We start from the raw sequence: 7500 nt of genomic DNA, 5'->3' as shown, positions 1-7500 counted from the left end.
TCGGCAGAATCGGCAGCGCAGATTTTTCGACGAACACGGGCTGGACGGTGGACTGTCCAGGCCAGGCAGGAAAATTCGTCGAGGGGACACGCTGACGAAACAGCGCTGGTTCAGACACGGTGGGCGCAGTGTTGGAATCGGCAGCGCCGAGAAAATCGGCAAAGTCGGCAGAATCGGCAGCAGGTGCTGGCGATGAGTCAGGACGGACTGGATAGTCCAAGGCTCGATGAGAAAGACCGCTGGTTTAGACACTGGGGCAGTGGCAGCCCGCGGGGCAGTGTCGGCAGATTCGGCAGCAGTGTCTGCCGATTCGGCAGCGTTGGCTTGTTGGCGCGGGGGGCCGATTCGAGTGGGGACTTGGGCAGCGGGCAGTGAAAGCAAGAGTTTCCCCGATGCTGCCGGGAAAAACGCTCCCCGGGATGGCCGGGTGAGATGACCCGGCGGCCCGCGACGGGTCATTCAATTCCATGCCCCGTCAACATAACTCCCGATGTACTGTTTGCTTTTTCGGAAGAAGAGATCCATCCCCCCATCCTCGGCCAGCCAAAAACGCTCCAATTAATGGCCGGGTGAGATGACCCGGAGGCCCGCGACGCGTCATTCAAATCACTGCCCTATCGGCTACAACTGCTGATGGGTGGGATTAGAGGCCTGCTGTCACAGTGTCAAATGTGCACGAGGTGCACGCTTTGGCTGGCTGGCCAAAACAAGGCCTGAGGGTGCTGGCAGCCATGCCATCAGTGCGAGAAATCGGCGGCGCAGATTTATGCGGCTGTAGGTTCGTCAAGGGAAAATCGGCAGCGAAGATTGTTGACGAACATGGGCTGGACGAGGGACTGTCCAAGCCTCGTCAGGAGGTAGGCTGACGAGAATTGGGGCTATCGCAGAATTCGGCAGCGTAGGCAGGAGCAGCCTGCACGCAGATGCGAATTCGGCAGCGCAGAGATTGGCAGCCTGCACGCATATGCGAATTCGGCAGCGTAGGCAGGGGCAGCCTGCACGCAGATGCGGATTCGGCAGCGCGCAGCAACTTGTGCAAGTCAGGGGCTCGACTTGGCACGATTGGAAACTTGGGCGAGGGACTGTCCAAGGCATGGGAAAAGAGCTCTAGGCGCTGGGACGCGCCAACGAAGGCACACTGCCTAGAATTCGGCAGCGATGGATTGCGGCAGCCTTGCATAGGCAGAAATGAATTCGGCAGGCAGCATGCAATGGTCTATGCGAGTCTTTGAGCTTGTGACTTGGCATGGACGTGGGACTTAGGTGATGGACCTTCTAAGTCAGCAGCTGACGCAGCAGAAACTGGCAGCTGGGGCTGGCAAGCAGACAGCCCGAAAATGGGGAAAGTGGCAGCTTCATGGGAGGCAGAACATGGGAGCATAACTTGGGTGCTGGCCGGGCCACTATGTCCTGAAAACATGGGATAATGGGTGTGAGGTAGTGCTCCACCATGTCCTGAAAACATGGGAGCGTGGGGGAGAGGTAGTGCTCCACTAGTTCCCGAAAATGGGGGATAATGGGGAGGAGCCTTTGCAGCTCCTTTGCTTGTCTATAAATACAAGATGCAGCTCTTGTGTGTGGGGGAGCATTCGGGTGAGGGTGTTCCCAAATGTAGAGAGCATTCGGGTGAGAGTGTTCCAAATGTAAAGAGCATTCGGGTGGGAATGTTCAAAATGTAAGGGCGTTCGGGTGGGGATGTCCAGCATGTAGGGGCATGCAAGAACACTAGTTAGAGGTAGCTTGTGTAGCATGTAATCTTTGTGCATAGCACACATACGGATTTGTGTATAGTTTCCTTTGTGTATGAGATTAATAAAGGTTGGGAAAGAGTTCCTGTAAAGCTTGTTGTGCACTATGATTCCTATTCTTGCTTGTGTATTCCGCTTGCTTAGTTACTAGGCAAACACGAGTGGGAGTGGCGAGGGAAGGCTGAGTCTAGTGAGGGACTAGGCTGCCGCACGGGTTGGATTTCGTTGCGAAAAATCACCCCCGTGACAAGTGGTATCAGAGCGCTGTTGCTGTCTTTGCAGGATGACGAGAATGATTCTGCGGCCAAATCAACGGAGTGATTTGGGAGGACTACTGCTTCTGCCAAGGGATAGGCAGATTCCAGCGCAATGATCAGCGACGAGAATGCTGATGTTTCTCTGGACAAATCGAAGGCACTGATTTGAGGGAAACATTGCTGCTGCCGATGGGACCGGCAGAAACTTTGGAGGAGAGCGCAGCTTGCGTTCATGACGAAACGATGGACTGTTTCGTAGCACAGACGATGGGCTGTTCTGTGAGGGCAGATCGAAGGGCTGATTTGTTCCGAACCATTTGAGGTAAACTTTCTAGCATTTTGGGCAGTGTTGGTGTTCAAAAGGGCTGCGGAGTTTTGGGGGTTTAACTCCATGGGCGACGCAAAGTGATGATGAAGGGATCAGCGCAAAATGGGTGCTGATTCGGCCATTGAAACTGTCAGATGGACTGGCAGGCTTGAGAGCAGGGTCCAGCGGAGGGGCTGCTGGGCGCTTCTGTATTTTCGTCAAAGCCTTGAGGGAAGGATGGGGCGAGACAGAAGAAGAAGCAAGTAAACGTGGAGAGCCTAAACTTGTTGCTGCTGATGATGGACCGTCAGACGAGAAGGCAAATCGGTAAGGGTTCGAAACTGAAATTTGCATTGTTGTTCTCTTGCGATGGAAATTACTTTGTATGAGATTGTTGCCCAAGGAGGGGAAACCTTGAAGTTGTCATTGTGGAAGATGGCGTTTGAGATTAGGCATACGTAAACCTTATACGTTTGCTAGATGACCGAGATGGAATTCAGTCATCATGAGCCAGCATATATCGGAGTGGATGCGGTCTGGCCTTGCTTGCTGCCTTGGTGGCAGAACGTAGGGATTGTTGTGCATCTCAAGGAAGGAATGTTCAGGGAGATGAATGTTCAGGGAGGTGGAAGCAAAATCCAGAGACCAAGTTGAGGGCAGACGAATCTACGAAGATTTGTTGTGCTTACTGCCTTTGGGGAGGCAGAATTGATGTCTTCGGTGGAGACCTTGATGATGGATAGTTCAGGGTGAAGAAGACAGTGGCTGAGATAGACTTTAGTCACGCTGGGACCAGGATTGGAGGCATAACAGAGGAGGCAGTACCGTGGGGGTGTGTCTCAAAGAGTCTGCGCGATGTCGAGGGACAGACTGGGTGACAGATTCGGCAGCCGATTCAGTGGGCTTGGTGTGGAAGCCAAAATCGTCGACGAAGATGATTTTGGGTACTGTCTTGAAATCAGTACGAGTGGCTATTTTGGGCATTGCGATGGATTGCAGTGATGGAAGCAAAATGCCAATGACCTTTGTTGGGACAAAGGGTTGCGAGTTTTCGGTGGACGAAACATACAGCGAAGGTTGAAAACAGTTGGGGCTGTTTTGCGTCAGCGAAATCTTGTGTGATTGACGAAGTTTCTAAGGCATGACAGTAGCGCATGGGGGAACCAGGTCAGACGAAATTTGATGCTGGGATGCTATGTGTTTGTGCTATGGCAGGTTACAAATGGACTTGGAGGGACTTGCTGAAAGACTTCGACATGAGATGGAGTTGATCATCGAAACTGAGTTGGTGCTGGGCGTAACAGCACTGTCGCATTCTTATTTCTTGCAGGTGGAGAACCTAAGAGGGCTGATGACAAAGGGGAGTCAGAAGCCAAGGGCAAGAAAATGTTTCGGAATCATGTTTGGGCTGTTTTATTTGCGAGGGGAAGCACTTCGCAAGGGACTGCCTGTTGAGAGCACAGCCTAGTGCTACTTCCGTGGGGAAGGATGGAGAAGAAACGGCATACGTAAATCCTATACGTGTGCTCAACACTAAGGAAAGAGTTAGTGTGAAGGGGGCCAGCTGAGTTGATGAAGACTTAGGAGCGGCCAAACTGCCTTGTGCGAGGCAGACTTGGGGGAGTTTCAAAACTTTGACGATGGACAGATCATGGTTTAACTCCAGGCGTGAGGATGCGCCAACGAAAAACACACTGCATTGAGTTCAGCAGCGATGAACAAGCAGCAGCCTTGCAGGGGCAGAGGCGAATTCGGCAGGATGTGTTGATTGCTGAAGAGCAGACAAGTAAGCAATATTGGTATACTTGCAGTTTTGGGGCACGCAGAATGGTTGAAGAACTAGATGTTCGTATGGGAGCTCATATGGGTTCTTCAAAGTGATTTTGTGTGGATGTATTTTGTGAAGGAAGGGACGGATTCCTTGGGTGCTAGGCGGCATGGCATCTAAACTTTGCGAAAACATACTTGCGAGTATGATGTGTTTGACATTTGTGGAAAACTAACGAGCCAAAACAGAATGTGTCACAGCTTGGTTTTGAAACAGGTTGACAAAGATTCGGTGGACTGAATTTGTTGTTGAATGTGGGAAAACCGAAGAGGTTTCATGCGGAGAAACATGAAGTGTGACGAGGAACAGATGCGGTGCAAAGGGTACTTCAAATCTGTCCGACGAGGGCGTCGGGTTCTTTTGGTAGGGGTGGTTTGTCACAGTGTCAAATGTGCACGAGGTGCACGCTTTGGCTGGCTGGCCAAAACAAGGCCTGAGGGTGCTGGCAGCCATGCCATCAGTGCGAGAAATCGGCGGCGCAGATTTATGCGGCTGTAGGTTCGTCAAGGGAAAATCGGCAGCGAAGATTGTTGACGAACATGGGCTGGACGAGGGACTGTCCAAGCCTCGTCAGGAGGTAGGCTGACGAGAATTGGGGCTATCGCAGAATTCGGCAGCGTAGGCAGGAGCAGCCTGCACGCAGATGCGAATTCGGCAGCGCAGAGATTGGCAGCCTGCACGCATATGCGAATTCGGCAGCGTAGGCAGGGGCAGCCTGCACGCAGATGCGGATTCGGCAGCGCGCAGCAACTTGTGCAAGTCAGGGGCTCGACTTGGCACGATTGGAAACTTGGGCGAGGGACTGTCCGAGGCATGGGAAAAGAGCTCTAGGCGCTGGGACGCGCCAACGAAGGCACACTGCCTAGAATTCGGCAGCGATGGATTGCGGCAGCCTTGCATAGGCAGAAATGAATTCGGCAGGCAGCATGCAATGGTCTATGCGAGTCTTTGAGCTTGTGACTTGGCATGGACGTGGGACTTAGGTGATGGACCTTCTAAGTCAGCAGCTGACGCAGCAGAAACTGGCAGCTGGGGCTGGCAAGCAGACAGCCCGAAAATGGGGAAAGTGGCAGCTTCATGGGAGGCAGAACATGGGAGCATAACTTGGGTGCTGGCCGGGCCACTATGTCCTGAAAACATGGGATAATGGGTGTGAGGTAGTGCTCCACCATGTCCTGAAAACATGGGAGCGTGGGGGAGAGGTAGTGCTCCACTAGTTCCCGAAAATGGGGGATAATGGGGAGGAGCCTTTGCAGCTCCTTTGCTTGTCTATAAATACAAGATGCAGCTCTTGTGTGTGGGGGAGCATTCGGGTGAGGGTGTTCCCAAATGTAGAGAGCATTCGGGTGAGAGTGTTCCAAATGTAAAGAGCATTCGGGTGGGAATGTTCAAAATGTAAGGGCGTTCGGGTGGGGATGTCCAGCATGTAGGGGCATGCAAGAACACTAGTTAGAGGTAGCTTGTGTAGCATGTAATCTTTGTGCATAGCACACATACGGATTTGTGTATAGTTTCCTTTGTGTATGAGATTAATAAAGGTTGGGAAAGAGTTCCTGTAAAGCTTGTTGTGCACTATGATTCCTATTCTTGCTTGTGTATTCCGCTTGCTTAGTTACTAGGCAAACACGAGTGGGAGTGGCGAGGGAAGGCTGAGTCTAGTGAGGGACTAGGCTGCCGCACGGGTTGGATTTCGTTGCGAAAAATCACCCCCGTGACACCTGCCATGGTGGTGAGGGGCGGCGAGGACCGTGAAAGCTAGAGTTTTTCAGAGGCTGCCGGGAAAAAGGCCCCTCGGGTGGCGGGGTGCGAGGACCAGGCGCGTCATTCAATTCTCTTCCCTATCAACTTGGCTCCCGTTGGCGGGATTGGAGGCCTACTGTTTGTTACAGGGCTAAAATCGTCAGGGGAAGAGCTGACGAAACAATGCTGGTTTGGATGCAGGGGGTAGTGTTGGAATCGGCAGCGCGGACAAAATCGGCAAAGTCGACAAAAAAGACTGTTGGTCTGGACATCGGGGCAGCGGCAGCCATGCCGACAGGGGGGGAAATCGGCAGCGCAGATTTGTGCAGCTGCAGGTTCGTCGGGGAAATCGGCAGCGCAGATTTTTCGATGAACATGGGCTGGAAGATGGACTGTCCAGGCCAGGCAGGGAAATTCGTCAAGGGGACACGCTGACGAAACAGCGCTGGTTCAGGCACGGCGGGCAGTGTTGGAATCGGCAGCGCCGACGAAATCGGCAAAGTCGGCAGAATCGGCAGCGGGTGCTGGCGATGAGTCTGGACGATTTATAGTCCAGGGCTTGATGGAAAAGACTGTTGGTCCAGACAATGGGGCAGTGGCAGCGCGGATTTGTGCAGCTGCAGGTTCGTCGGGGAAAATCGGCAGCGCAGATTTTTCGACGAACAGGGGCTGGGCGCTGGACTGGCCGGGCCAGGCAGGAAAATTCGTCAGGGGGGCACGCTGACGAAAACAGGGGCTGCGGAGTGGAAAATCGGCAGCGCAGATTTTTCGACGAACAGGGGCTGGACCGGCCGGGCCAGGCAGGAAAATTCGTCAGGGGGGCACGCTGACGAAAAGAGGGGCTGCCGCGTGGAAAATCGGCAGCGCAGATTTTTCGACGAACAGGGGCTGGACGCTGGACTGGGCCAGGCAGGAAAATTCGTCAGGGGGCACGCTGACGAAAAGAGGGGCTGCCGCGTGGAAAATCGGCAGCGCAGATTTTTCGACGAACATTCGTCAGGGGGGCACGCTGACGAAAAGAGGGGCTGCCGCGTGGAAAATCGGCAGCGCAGATTTTTCGACGAACATTCGTCAGGGGGGCACGCTGAGGAAAACAGGGGCTGCCGCGTGGAAAATCGGCAGCGCAGATTTTTCGACGAACAGGGGCTGGATGCTGGACCGGCCGGGCCAGGCAGGAAAATTCGTCAGGGGGGCACGCTGACGAAAAGAGGGGCTGCCGCGTGGAAAATCGGCAGCGCAGATTTTTCGACGAACAGGGGCTGGACTGGCCGGGCCAGGCAGGAAAATTCGTCAGGGGGGCACGCTGACGAAAAGAGGGGCTGCCGCGTGGAAAATCGGCAGCGCAGATTTTTCGACGAACAGGGGCTGGACGCTGGACTGGGCCAGGCAGGAAAATTCGTCAGGGGGGCACGCTGACGAAAACAGGGGCTGCCGCGTGGAATGGCAGCCTACACGCAGATGCGAATTCGGCAGCGCACGATGGCTTGAGCAGGTCATGGGTTCGACTTGGCGCGATCTGAAACCTGGACGAGGGACTGTCGACGCTGGACGAGCCAGCGCGGTGGCCTGTCGTGCCCCGTTCAGGGGGGGCCTGCCGCGGAGACAGCCCTCGCGGGCTCG

The sequence above is a fragment of the Populus nigra genome, chromosome 2 (genome assembly GCF_951802175.1).
Source record: "Populus nigra chromosome 2, ddPopNigr1.1, whole genome shotgun sequence".
NCBI lineage: Eukaryota > Viridiplantae > Streptophyta > Magnoliopsida > Malpighiales > Salicaceae > Populus > Populus nigra.
Note: the sequence above shows the minus strand (reverse complement) of the source record.